Source organism: Protopterus annectens, chromosome 9.part0 (genome assembly GCF_019279795.1).
Source record: "Protopterus annectens isolate FY-2018-M chromosome 9.part0, PAN1.0, whole genome shotgun sequence".
In the NCBI taxonomy this organism is placed as follows: domain Eukaryota; kingdom Metazoa; phylum Chordata; order Ceratodontiformes; family Protopteridae; genus Protopterus; species Protopterus annectens.
In genome coordinates this window covers 1939286385-1939301419 of record NC_056743.1, presented here as the reverse complement: position 1 = coordinate 1939301419, position 15035 = coordinate 1939286385, and the positions used below count along the sequence as shown (strand labels likewise).

Genomic DNA, 15035 nt, shown 5'->3' with positions numbered 1-15035 from the left:
TGTAAACTACAGGCAACACTTGCTATCAAAAATATTATTTAATTTTTTGCACACCATAGAACCACCAATGTTTTTTCAGTTGTACTTCCTCAGTTTTTGCAACACAATGACTGCCCTACAGCAATGTCTTTGAAGCTTCAGGGGTACTTCTCTGAAAATTGGAAGCTGTGGATTCAGAGGATTTAGAGTTTTGAGTGCCTCAATGCGACTAGACTTTCTAATAAAAATGTACAGTGTTCCTTCATGTCACAGGTGAAGAAGCTATTAAGGTATTTAACACTTTTCCTTTTAAACAGGAGGAGAGAGGCAAGATTTTTGTCTTACAACATAAACATATGATAATACAAAAAGATGTTTACTTATATAAGACATTAATTTTTCACTACAAACCTATGATTCAAGAGTCAATAGTTTATTTTGACACTTAATACCTTATATTTTCTCAAACTGAAGTATATTTTGCAAACCACATTCCATAATCAAATCAAATACAATAGTGCTCATAAGGAATATAATTTTACGAACAAAATTCTCAAGTACCACTCTTCACTATAATGGAAACCATTTGCTTAAATAGCATTAAATCTAAGTATTATATCTTATCTTAACATGTTAATAAACATCAAATAATGGCTTTTAGCTTAAAATCTGAATTATGAATCTGAGAATGTATTGCATCCTTAAAGGCTGAAAAGCAGTGCTAGAATTATGAAGTCATCATAAGTCATGTCCCATACAGACAAAACACAGGAACAATACTAGGTAAGCCATTACATGACCCATGAGAAGCCATATACACTTTTAAGTTCTATTACCTGAGAAATCACCAAGAGGCAGGGTGAGAGCTGTCTAATGGCGGCTACATTCAGACAGCCATGAGGCTGTCCCCAGTCCTGAGTGAGTGGTGGGCATATGCCATCTGCATCACCACAAAGGCACACAGCAGTTTCTACATACAGTCACATGCTATTGCACACCCATATTGAAGGCATTCACCAGGCAGTGGCTTACCAAGACTAACCCCCACCCCAGAGCACACATGCACTTTACCACCCCTCCATCAAAGGATTGTGGCAGTGTACTCTATCCCCCCTCTCTTCTGGATGGCAATGACCATCTTCACCTTCCAGCTCCATCAGGTGTGTCTAAGCTTATGTCTATATTGTGGCAAAGCTTCACAATCACACTTACAAGCTTTCAGTGCAGGGGGGATTGGGGGGGGGCATTCCACTGGGCACCTAACATAAAGTTGTTTCTGTTATCCATGAGTAACTGTACGGGCAAAATTCTAAATATAGAACTGGGTAATCTAATGGTTGTTCTGTCCATGAATGCTTTATTTATGTCATTTCAAGAGTATTTTTCAGTTGGTTGCTTTTGTAAATAGTTGTCCATTTTTGTTATGTGTCCTCAGGCCAAAAAACATGGACAAATATCTCAGGTGTTATTAACTGAGACTATAGGATATTGTTTCATACACCGAGAGGATACTATGATAGTTTATAACTGAATTTTATAAAGGGGTTAAAAGGAACAGACTTTATTGATGCTGGATGAGTTTTATCATATAAATTGTTTGTGGGTAAACTAACTATGTTAGAAATCTGGAGCCTTGGATAGTTTCATTACAAGGAAAACATATGTATGATCAGAAAATAATGCATTGATTAAAGGCTGTTGATCCTAGGGAACTATGTCTTCATTTTTAGGACAAGAAGGGGCATAGAACGGTGTCTAGGAACTGCACCTGTAGTATTATCTTTTTATTACAGATATTACCTGCCTGCAGGGACAACTCAGAAAGGATTTAGGGGAACAATGAAAAATATTATTATATTTCAAGAAGGAATTGCTCTTTCTGTAGAGAGATTGGAATATATTAACAAGAGCTGCAAAGGTCAGAAGTGGGTCTAGCGTCCATTGAATACCCTGCATGAGAAGGTATGTTATAACCTCTGTCAAAATAATAGGACATAATTTCTGATATTAAGCTAGAAAGTGCACAATCTATCTCCATCTATATATATATATATATATATATATATATATATATATATATATATATAAACACTTGAATGTGTAATGTGCATAACTGGTTAAGAATGTAAGATAGCACTCAGTATTGATTTCAAGTCATGCACGTTTAGAGTGCTGTTTGCATTGTTATTCTCGTATGTGGAAATGCATTGGCATTGCTCTTCAAATGTTTTTAATCAAAAAGCCTTTGCTAGCTGGTATAAGGACCTTCATACTGCAAACCAAGTGCTGAAACAGAAGCAGACGCAACAATTTTTAAAATGTACATGTCAATTGAAGAGGGAAAAAATGAAGAAATTGCCCGTCACAGTCAAAAACAAAAAGAGGATAATACAACAGGGGAGAAAGAGGGTGGATGTAATACTGCAGCAGTGATGATGTGAACATGTAATGTTATGGCAAGTCCTTACATAACTTACTAAGTCCTTCCTTGGATCAGTGTTCCAGAATTACTAACTGATAGGGAGATTTCCAAAGCTGCCTAAGTAGAGAAGGATGTGGGGTCTAAGATTCCTTTAGGGAAAGATCTAGCGAATCCAGCTGTAGCCCTGAAGTAAACATCAGTCTTATAATGTTTGGTAAAAGTCTGAATAAAAGACCAAGTAGCTGCTTCTAGGATGGATCTTGAATTTAGACCTTTGAAGAAGCCACCAGAGGAGGCAACAGCTCTCACTGAATGAGCTTTATCTACACCAGGGAGATATTTTCCATGAAAGAAATAGCAGAAAGAATGAGCAGTGGAAACCCAGTTAGAAATTGTTTGCATAGAAACTGAAAGGCCTAGCTTCTTGTTCTGAAAGAAGACGAAGTGCTGATCAGATGTTCTAATGCTCCTGGTGTTATCATGGTAAAATCTGAGTTGCCTCTGAATGTCCAAAGGGTGCAAGAGTGTCTCCTTTGTTTTCAGGAAATGGAAAAACGTAGGAAGGTTGATGGACTGATTCAAAAGGACCTTATTTAACACTTTAGGCATAAAAGAAAGGTTAGTCCTAAGAGTTACCCTCTCATTGTGGAAGATGAGAGAAGGTGCAGAGGCCATTAATGCCTGCAGCTCTGACACTCTGCTGAAGTCAGCACGACAGACCAAACAGTCTTCCAAGTACAGAATTTAAGCAACAAGGAGCAGGTTCAAGAGGAGCAAGGATGACATAATTTATATCCTAAGGAGGGGGGACATCTCTTCTTGGAGGTCTAAGGTGCAGTAAGCCTTTCAAAAACTGTTTGACCTCAAAGCATGTGACAGTGGTGGATATAAGGGCAGAGAGGCAACAATAGATGACAGATGTGCTTTGAAAGAAGAAATTGTCAGTCCAAAATCGAGCACTTCACACAAATAGGAGTGAATGCCAGGCATGCCCATAGGATAAGGGTACTATTTTTCTTGTGGCACAAAATAGATTTTTTTTCCATTTGGAAACATAAGACTTTCTTGTAGCATGTTTTCTAGTTTCCTTAAATACTTGTAGCACATCATCTGAAAACAGGTTTCTGAATGGAACTTAAATCATGTCATCTAAATGGTAAATCTTAGAGTTTGCAGATTTGGATGAATTAGAAAGCCCTTGTCTGTGTTGGTTAACCAAGTCCATCTTGTCAGGCAATTTGAGATGATTGTCCTCTGCCAAATGAAAGAGAAGAGGGATCCAGTGCTGTCTTGGCCAGAAAGGAGTCACCAACAAGATTGTGGGCTTATGCTTCTTGATTTTGAGAAGGACTTTGGGAATCATAGAAAGGGGGAATGCTTAAAGAAATATGAGAAAAACATGGTGTCCCTCTTCCATACTTCTGGGCATGGTATCCAAAAGCAGACCTACCTGAGTTGCCTGCTCTTAGTGGAGGAGAGAAAATCTGCTTGGGGAGTACTCCACTGATAGACAGTGTCTAGAAAGACTTCTCTGGTTAACATCCTCTTGTGATGGTCTGCTTTGGAACCACTAAAGTCTGCCACTGTATTGTTTTCCAAGGGAATGTGTACATTGTACTGTATGGCAATGTCCCAAGCAACCATGGCTAGTCTGTAGAGGTGATGGGACTTTGTGCCTCCCTGCTTGTTTATATAATGCATAACTGTGATGTCTGTCTAGAATTTGGAGAAGACCTGGGATCCTTGGGTCTGAAGGTGGTTCAAGGATTGAAGTGCAAGGATGAAAGCCTTTATTTCCTTGACATGCTGTTTCTGACTGACCAGACAATCCAAACCTTTGTGTCCTTGGGACATGTTCGTCATGCCATGTTGTATGCATCTGTGTATAGCTCCTGGCAAGGCAGATGAATCAGAAAGGGCACTCCTGGATTAAGTGAAGTCTGGTTGATCCATCATAAGAATTCCTTCTTGATGAGGATCAACAGGTGAATTTGAAAATCTAAAGAGTGGCAGTGCTGAGTCCACAATGATATAATTCCATATGCTCCAGGGCCATCAACATCTCTCATGCTGAGGTCACATCCAAGGGTAGAAGAGGCTGAAGATAGTTTGACAGGAACTAGATTTTGTTTGGAGGAAGAAGGGCTGTCATATAGGGGGTATGCATACAAGGAAATCCAGGCCCTTGGGATAAGATCAAAAGAGACTGTTTGAGGTTTAAAGTGAACTGCAGATGGTATAAGCGAGCCATTGTAAAGTGCAAGACCTTCAGGAGAGTCTCCTTTGAAAGGGTCTGAATGAGAAGATTATCCAAATAAGGGAAAAGTTGAATCTCTTGAAGTCTGCAAAAGGCAATGACAGGAGCCGGCACTTTGTGAATACCTGTGGGGTAGGGGAAATATCAAAGGGTAAAGCAGAAAACTGAAAGTGAACTGATGAGACACAAAATCTTAAGATTTTCCAGCAGTCTGTATGAATAGAAATATGTAGGTATAAGTCATTTAAATCCAATGTGTTACCAGATAAGCCTGTGGAAGAAACATTGATAACAAGGACTGAAGGGTCAACAGTTAGAAACTTGGAACGTTTAGAAAGGTATCAAGAAAGGACAAGTCCAGAATGGTTGTCCAATTGCCCTGCGTTATAGGAACTAGAAAAAATGCAATAAAAGCTTCTTCCCAACTGATGAGTAGGAAATAATTCTATTTGCGGTGGGAAAACAGGTCCTGAAAAAGATGAGGGGCCTGGTTTCAATGAGGCTGAAGAAATCTTGAGCAACTTGGAGGAGCAATCCTAGAGATTTTGTAACCTTTTTGGATGATGGAAAGTATCCATTTCTTTTTTGTTATGGATTTGCAAACTAGAACAGAAAGAATGTTTTTGGGAAAGAATAGAAAACTGGCCAAGATGGGGGTCAGAGGTCATAAATAGGCTGCCTTATCAGGGAAGAAAGGTTTAGAACCCTTGAAATCCTGATGTGATTTATCCTGAAATTTCTTTTTATTACACCTTTTACCCTTTTGGGTGGGTTTTTGCTCTTCTGAAAAGAAGGGGCTAGCCTTTGAAGGGTACTTCTTCTGAAACTATGGCATATGAGATAGAAAGACTTGCTTGAAATCTTGCATAATCTTACATTTTTCTTGTAAACTTTTGAAAGGCCTACAACAACAGATCCAAAAGGATGTTCCTTATCCAGGGAGAATCAAAAAACTTAGCCTTAACATCCACTAGTAAGGGGTGAAGCCTTAACCAAGGCAATCTTCTAAGTGCAGAACCAGCACCAACTGCTCTGGACAAGGTGCAGAATCAGCAACAACTGCTCTGGACAAGGTGCAGAACCAGCAGCAACTGCTCTGGACAAGGTGCAGAACCAGCAGCAACTGCTCTGGACAAGGTGCAGAACCAGCATCAACTGCTCTGGACAAGGTGCAGAACCAGCAGCAACTACTCTGGACAAGGTGCAGAACCAGCAGCAACTGCTCTGGACAAGGTGCAGAACCAGCACCAACTGCTCTGGACAAGGTGCAGAACCAGCATCAACTGCTCTGGACAAGGTGCAGAACCAGCAGCAACTACTCTGGACAAGGTGCAGAACCAGCACCAACTGCTCTGGACAAGGTGCAGAACCAGCATCAACTGCTCTGGACAAGGTGCAGAACCAGCAGCAACTACTCTGGACAAGGTGCAGAACCAGCACCAACTGCTCTGGACAAGGTGCAGAATCAGCAACAACTGCTCTGGACAAGGTGCAGAACCAGCAGCAACTGCTCTGGACAAGGTGCAGAACCAGCACCAACTGCTCTGGACAAGGTGCAGAACCAGCATCAACTGCTCTGGACAAGGTGCAGAACCAGCAGCAACTACTCTGGACAAGGTGCAGAACCAGCACCAACTGCTCTGGACAAGGTGCAGAATCAGCAACAACTTCTCTGGACAAGGTGCAGAACCAGCATCAACTGCTCTGGACAAGGTGCAGAACCAGCACCAACTGCTCTGGACAAGGTGTCAGATGCATCATAACTGCACTTAATAGAGTGCCGAGCCATTTGTGATGTAGAATTAACCAGAGATAAAGCGGGTGACTTACGTTCTGAATCTGGCAAATCTGATAGAACCTTGTTTAAGTCTCCCATGATTTTAATGGTTTGTGACACAAAAGAATAAGGCGGCAAAACTATATACATTTTTGCAATGTCTTTCAAAGGCTCTGCTATCTTTAGCATTTGGGTGAACACTGACAGATAGAAGCAACCTGTTAGGTTTCTGAGTTGAGAAGAAAATTACAGCAGGATCAGAGGAGGTGTTTTTATAGAAAAATATATGTGAGTGTTGTCCTTGTAAACTCTGTCAGTTTTTTGGGGGGGATGGAAAGAAGCTGTGACTCAGGGTTGAGAGAAGCAGTGGAAAATGTATCTAATAAAACCTCCAAAACACTGGCAATAGCAGAGTGTTTAGGAGCTCCTGTTTTCAAGAGCTCATAAATCTCTTCTGCATGGCTGGCACCTGTTTGCCTTCCCACTGAAAGTGGGGCATCATCTTAAGAATTGCATCTTCAAAGGAAAGCTCTTCCAGCGGAGAATGAGGGACAAGTGGTCTTCTTCTGCATCTTCTTCTTCCTCAGAATCAACAGGAGAATGAAATCATGAGAAATAAGATAAAGAATCGACATGGGATTCGGAATCCTCATCCTCTGAAGAGGAATCTCTATGCCTCCTAACAGGAGAAGAAGAAGCAGTAGAGAAGAATAGTGGGGTTAAGGGTATAACAGCTCTGAAAAGCCGCTGAGGGAAATCATGACACTGCTTTTCTGGATCCTTGCATGTCTGTTGAGAGGAAGAGGTATGGTTGGTTTTCTGCTTCTTTTTAGCAGGGATGCCTGCTTGCCCAAAATGCGGTGGTTCCAAACCCTGATGTACCACAATCAAGAGTAGGGACTTCCTCTCTAACAAGAATCTTAGGAATCGAATGTGGTCCCTCCAAAACAACAAGCTAAGGTTCCCCCTTCCCACATGAAGCAGATGTCTAGATGTGCAAGAGGGCTGCAATGTTCTGGCCTCAAACAGGGTTGCTGTAGAGGGAGCAGACAAGGAATCTGAGCAATCCAAGCAATCATCAAGAGACACAGAGGAGACGTCCTGGCCCGACCGAATGGGAGAATCTTTAGGCCTGGATGTTTTAAGCCTCTGTTTCTGAAAATGAGGGACATCTAAGCAGGAAGTCTCACAAACCATTTTATCCTGAGCAAGTACTTCAAATCTGTGATTCACCAAGTAAATTTTCAAAGACAATATCCGTTATGTTTATCTTAGGGAAAAATGACTGACAAATAAAACATTCATAATTATCTCTAGCTCCAAGACAAAATAAATACTTACAGTGATTGTCGTTGCAAGGAAGTTGCCTTTGACATGAACAAAAACTCTCATCACAAATAGAAGATAAAAGGAAGGTTTCCCAAGGGGAATACTTATCTGTGCAAAGCAAAGTAAACAACATGGTTTGCACATCTGATAGACTAATGCTGAAGCAAGAGTGCAGTGCGGCAGCAAGAACATTCTGAGGTATTTCCTGCCAATAAGTTCCTTAAGTACCTCTTAGCACCTTTGAACTTAGGTCATACTGCAGATGTATGGCTTGACAGGAAGGTGCCCAGGCTTTTGTATCCTGGCAGGATGTACTGCTCCATCCTATCAGTTGTAATACTGCAACAGTGATCCATGGAAGGACATCTCAAGTAAACTGAACTTTTTTTAAACACCGTTATAAAATTATCACTTAAGACTCAGGCAAACATACATTAACAAAAAAGAAAACAAGCCAGCATTCTTCAATTTAAATACAATATACGTTACATACACATTCTTTGGTACTATCATCAGTCCAGAATTACAAAACTGCTGAATTCCTGCCTTCCCTTAAACCTCACTTATAGGATCATAGGAGATTAGTAAGCTATCAACCTGGAGGTCATTTCAATTCAAGCCGAGCCAATTCATCCCAATGTAATACAATAGAAATGTTAATTAATACCCAAGATTACATTTAGTAATGACTGCCTATGTCCAGGAGAGTTGTGGGCACTATTCTCAGTAAGAATTTACGGTGCCCCACCCAGAAATCCAGGTTTTATTTTGAACAGTGTCATAGAGGTGTTCTATTTCACAAGAATAGGTGGCCTATTCCAAAGACGTGGCAGTTGCTGGGAAATAAATCTGCCCCTCCAGCATGTCCTATTTAAGTCACAAGCCATATTTAGGTCCCTAGAATGGGTGACCCTAGTCCCGTTTGATTTACGGATATGCAGCAAGTTAATTAGGTTTGGGTCTGAGATTGCTCTATAAGCCAGGCGTAGGTCTTCTCTAAGAAGTCTATATGATACAAAGTAAAGTGATAGGAACTTTAGTCGGTCTGTGTACAGCACTTGCTGGAGTCCCTTGATCTTCTTTGTTAGAAACCTCTGAGGTCTCTCCAATTGCTGCAGGTGCTTTGTATGGTACATGCTGAACGGGGCGTTATACTCAATTATGGGCCTGACTAGTGCCTAGTATAGAGAAGTTATAACCTCTTTTGCTCTCAAGGTAATGCCTTTACTAATTAAGTGTGCTATATAAAAAGCCTTTCTTACCACAGTAGACACACGTTGGTCGAAGTTAAGGTTGCGGTCAACTTGTGATCCCAGTTCCCCTTACCATTTGTGGATTCTTAGTATATTGTTGTTGATTTGATAGTGTTAAGGGACATTGTATGTGCCAATGGGAATGCTGATGTATTTCTTTGCATTCAGTTTGAGACCATGACCAAGACACCAGTTGTTGGTCTGTGTAAGACCATCCTGGAGTGTACTGACATAATTTGAGGATTCAGTAATTGCACCCAGTTTGCAGTCATTTTGGTCACTCCTCCTCCTCCTGAACATTATTATGCATGCATTGTACCCACAATTTCCATTTACTTTTATGTAATTTTCTTCTTCCCATTCTAAAGGTCCCTGTACCAGTTCTTTTATCTGTTTTATAATATTCAATACATCAGATACAGTTGGTGTAGACTTTGATTTCCATTTTCTAGTAAATGTTTTTTTTTTTGACAACCAATAGAATTAAACTTAATAAGGCCTTACTATGTCTAGGCAATTCAGAAACTGTATCCCAGCTCAAAAGAATAATTTCATTAGTTACAGCCAGTTACTCACCCAATATTTCTGATAGAGTACTCTGCAGGGAATTTTTAAAATCTGCCAACTAATTACACTCCCAAAACATATATTCCCAGCTACCTCTTTCTTCCACATTACACCTCCAACATTTTCTATGTACTTGCAGGAAATTGTTTTGAAGTCTGCTTGGAACATAACAATACCTATGCAAACACTTCCAAGCAAAGATCATACAGCTTCTGGACTTGGTTGTATATTTGAGAACCCTGCATGTGTCTTTGCATTGTTTTCTTGTAAATTTATTTTCCAGTTTCTCTTCTCAATCTTTTCTAACCTCCTCTGATTGATTCTTATTGTTATAATGCAGTATTTGATATGATCAACTAATTAGCCATTTTTAACAGCTGCTTCTGTTTCAGATTCAACTAAAAACTCTACCAGAGCAGGTCTTTCACTGAAAATCCCTCTGTCCCTTTTTCTTTGCCTACACTCTGAGATCAAGCCCTGCTAGGGGAGGCAGTCTCCATCCTGCAATCCATATTACTTTTTGGCCTCATCCCATTCCATTACCTTTCCTACTTGAGTTATTTGCTCCCAATATCTTGGTGCCTTTGCAAGGTTTCACCAGTAAATTCTGGCCTCTAATGCATATTGTCTGTATCCCTACTTGCAGTCATCCCTGTTTGGCAGAATCTCCTTTCTCCATTCCCATGTTGGTTTAGTTCTTAGAATACTTTCAACAACTTTATGAATATAATACTCTGTATGGATTTGTTATTCTCGTTAAGGATCTGCATCCAAAATTCCGTTTTCTTTCTCTTTCTCTCTGTTTCTTCAACTTCCCCCTGCTTCATCATAATCCCATTTCCACTTTGAATTATAATGTTCTGCTTGTGTTACGTACATGAGCCATAACTGCGTAGCTCTAAAATATCCCTTCAAATCAGGTAATCCTAAATCACCTTGTTCTATTGAAAGGATCAGCTTATCCCACTTAACTCTTGCCCTTCAATTTGTTATTTTTTGTCCACAAACTCTCTTTGGGTTGATAAAAGTATGCCCAACCCATTACAAGACTAAAGGGAATAAAAACATTTTCACTCTTTGTTCTTGCTATCCATATCCATAAGTAAGAGTTCCCAGCTTCTCAATTTTTACATTCTCTTTTGTTAAGTCTCTTCTCACATATCATTAGCTGCCATAACAGTAGCCTTTTTAATCCATATACTAACTGCTTCATCTTATTATAGGTTCATAGATGTGTACTAGACTAATGGCCCTGGAGCCTTTACAAGCCTAGCCCATAGGATTAACCTGGCATGGTGCCACCCAACCTTAGTTCCCAGTGCCTCTGTCGAGTACAGCCACTGGAGTGATCACTGGGGTGAATTTTCTATTTCCCATCCACTCATCAAGATCTCTCTTGAAGAGGACCAGTGAGGCGCTCTGTTTGACATGTATGGGAAGTCTATTCCATAGCATGGGCAGTCTCTGGGTTATGAACCTGTCCGTCCAGCATGTTCTGTTGATTGTGGTAATGATGTTGAGGTCCCTGGATATGGATAAGGGGGATATGGATTTCCAAGGTGATTAGTTTGTGGTTGGATCTAACCAGGGAGGAGTTGAATATTGGTGTAGAGCAACTGTCATCCATGTTAGTAATGACCAGGTCAAGGCTGTTGCTACCTCTAGTAGGGGTAAGAACGACCTGGTCCAGGGCACTGGAATTAATGAATTCCAGGAAATGTTGGGCAAGTATGGTACATGAGTAGTTTCCCAGTTAATGGAGGGGTAGTTGAAGTTACCCAGTATGAAAGTGTTAGGTGGACCCTAATATTCTCCAGGGTGCTTAGGAACATGGAGTGTGAGTCTCGAGACATGGTTGGGGACCTAGAGCAGGCTACAACCTGAATCGCTGTCTTACCCAATGTTAGCTACACCTGAAGTATCTCTGATACATTATATTGGGCTACCAGTCTGGATGTGTGTGCATCCTTTATGAATATGGAAACACCACTGCCCTTGGAGCTTTGGTCCAAGTTCTGGGGCTAAAAGGTATGGAATGTGTTATTGCCTGGTAGTGCAGGGGTGCTTTCTGCTGCCTTGAACCAGGTCTCTGTTAAAGCAAAAATGTCGATGTTCTCTATTTTAAGAAGTGCTTCAAGCGAGTGAATTTTGAGATTTAGACTTCTAGCGTTGAGCAGCATGACCCTCAGATTGCATTTCTTTGTAGCTGTTATGATGATAATTTGGTCTCTGGAACACCACCTAAAAAAGGCACTATAGGGATGGCAAGAGCCTTGGCCAGTATCCGGAAGCCCAGGAGTGACAGATGCAGGCTATCTCTGGTAAAGCATCGAGGTCTGTCAGACATGTCATCCCAGGCAGACAGATACTGGATCCCCTTAGAATGACACCAGAAACTTAGCCAATTGTTGAAATCAATCATTTTCTGCTTGTACTGTGGTATCATTCTGGGTGATGGTAAGATTCTGCTCAGGGCTAGGGTGGTCACACTCGCCTGGGCTACATAATCCGAGAGCTCCTCCATGTCTCTTTTCATGTAGTCCAGGGAGGTTCATCTCAGGTCATTCACACCCACATGTACAATGACAGAGTCATATTTGTGCCTGTTGTTGAGGGACCTGAGTGTGTGCATTATGTGGTGGATCCTGGCACCTGACAGGCAACTGACTGTTGCTTTCTCCTTACTCAACCTAGTGAGTGGGACATCAGTGTGCCTCACTATCAAGTCACCTATGACTAGTGTGTTGGGCATGCTGTTTTACCTTAGGGGCTTTGGTTGAGTGGGAGAGTTATGTATCTCTTGATTAGTGTTGTGGTGGTCGAGTCCATTTTTGCTTTGGAGGTCTCTACGGTTTGGGTAGATTTTTATTGAGAGCCTCCGCGAAGGTGGGTGTGTGGTTTGTGTTTTTATGTGAAGGCAGTGCTGGTGTGTGTTTTGGAGAGCTATGTGATCCATGTGGTGTGGTGAAAGTGTTGACCTTCTCCTCTTAACCAGCTATTCCAGTCTTGGCTGGAGAGTGCATGGCTTCCAATTTGGATATACAAGTGCATCTCTTGCAAGTCTGAGTGTTGGGAGATAAGAGGAGAGGGTTGTCAGTGTACATGAGGCAGTTGCTGCATTGCCTCAGGATGCCCAAGTTCACCAGGTTAATAGGAGAAAGCACATGGAACTGACCTTTAGACATGCATGGAGGGGTGGGCATTAATAATAAGTACTGGAGCTGTTTCCTTGTAGAACGTTTACTGCTGGTAGCACTTTTGTGTGCTACAATAATTACTACAAGAAGTCTGGTAAAGTGCTAGACTAATAAGCTAGTAAAAGTGCAGGAGGGGAGAGAACTAGCAGATCTAAGGGAAAAATTAAAGAGCAGACTTTGGCAATGCTCAGAAGCTTACAAACAATCCTGGATACAGCAAATCTGTATCTGGACTAGACTAGTTACAGGAAGGGTGAAAAACAAGCACAAACACGGGCTTATATCCCAATAAATATGGAGATTGCTGAACCAGTTCATGTGTGGGTGCATAATTTACTGCTATAAACTGTTATAGCTTCATTAATCCTATATGCCAAAAAGACTTGAAACTCTTTCAAAATGATCCACAGCACTGAGATGTCCTTTTATGGATTTGTCAGGTACAAAATATCATCTGCAAATAAAGCAAACTTTTCTTAATTACCATACCAATTATATCCTGGTATTTCTGAGTCCCTTATTTTCTTTGCCAATGGCTTTAAGTATAAAGCAAATAACAAGGGGGGAAGAAAACACCCCTGCCTGGTTCCTCTGTTCAAACACAGCTTATCAGATAAGAACCCTCCTACTGTAACTCTTGCCTCTGTTCCTTTATATATCCTTCTAATTAACCTTATTATTGTATCCAGGAATCCAAATTCTTCCATTGCCTACTCATACTCATGCTGAACAAGGAGAAGGTCACGGTGAGCTGCCTGCCGGGCGCTAGGATCCGCCACATAACACAAGCACTCAGGTCACTCTAAGGCAAGTACAAATATGACTCAGTCATTGTCCATTCTGGTGTGAATGACCTGAGACGTACCTCCCTGGACTACATGAAAAGAGACATAGAGGAGCTCTCTGAGCATGTAGCCCAGGCCGGTATGACCCTGACCTTGAATAGCATCTTACTCTCACCAAGAATGATGCCACAATATGAAGACAAGATGATCAATTTCAACAATTGGCTTAAGTATTGGTGTCATTCAAAGGGGATCCAATGCCTGTCAGCCTGGGATGATGTGCTCGACAAGCCACGATGCTTCGCTAGGGACGGCTTGCACCTGTCACCCCTGGGCTTTTGGATATTGGCAAAGGCTCTTGCTACCCCCATAGTGCCTTTTTTAGGCAAGGCTCAAAAGACAAACCCACCTCCATAGGTATCACAAGGGTTAAGAAACTAAGAGTAATGCTACTCAACGCCAGAAGTCTAAACCTCAAGATGCACATACTCAAAACTCTCTTTAGCATGGAGAACATCAATATCTGTGCAGTAACAGAAACCTGGTTCAAGGTTCCCGAGAGCACCCCAGCACTACCAGGTTATACCTCATACCATGCGTTTCGGCCCCAAAACTTGGACCGAACCACAAAAGGAGGGGGAGTATCAATATTCGTCAAAGATACCCACACCTCCAGGTTGGTGGCACAGCACGAAGCATCAGAGACTATCCATGTGCAACTAACAGTGGATAAAACTCCCTTCCAGTTTATAGCCTGCTACAGACCACCCTCCCAAACCCAGGAACCCCACTCGGCCTTCCTGAGAACACTGGAAAATATGAAGGTCTCTCCAAACACCATTATATTGGGTGACTTCAACTACCCAAACATAGACTGGGAGCATTACTCTAGCTCCAACACCCTAGCCCAAAGGTTCCTAGAATTTATAAACTCAAATGCTATGGAACAACTTGTTACCACTCCCACAAGAGGGGAAAACATACTGGACCTGATCATCACCAACATGGGGACTCTATGCTCCAGACCAGAAGTGTATCCCTCACTGGTAAGATCAGACCATAAACTAATCTCACACTGGATATTCACATCATGACCCCACCCCCTGCCCAGAAAACCACAGTGAAAAACTTCTCTAAAGCAAATTTCACACTCCTCAAAACTGAGGTGGAATACTTCAAAGCCCCCGGGCCTGTGAAAAATACGGCCCAGACTGCAGAATCCTTTATAAACGCATTCTATGAACACCTTCAGGAATGCATGGATCATGCAATCCCAAATAAAACCAAGATCCAATCCTCCAAAGGCAGACATCCTGTCTGGTGGATCCCAGCCATAAACAAACTATACAATAGAAGGAGGAAGCTACTACATGATAGAGAAAAATCCCAAAAAGGGAAGGCATCTCTGATCAGTATTAGCAAAAAACTTCGGGCACTCATAAAATCGTCTAAGGCCAGCTTCAAGACAA

The 15035-nt window shown here is 41.5% G+C and overlaps 1 protein-coding gene across 1 annotated transcript in view; it reads left to right on the top strand.

Moving 5' to 3' along the window:
- The window catches only part of MAST1 (microtubule associated serine/threonine kinase 1), a 1222161-nt gene that overhangs the window by 906763 nt on the left and 300363 nt on the right, over nucleotides 1-15035 (top strand). The gene's annotated exons all lie outside the window — the stretch shown is intronic.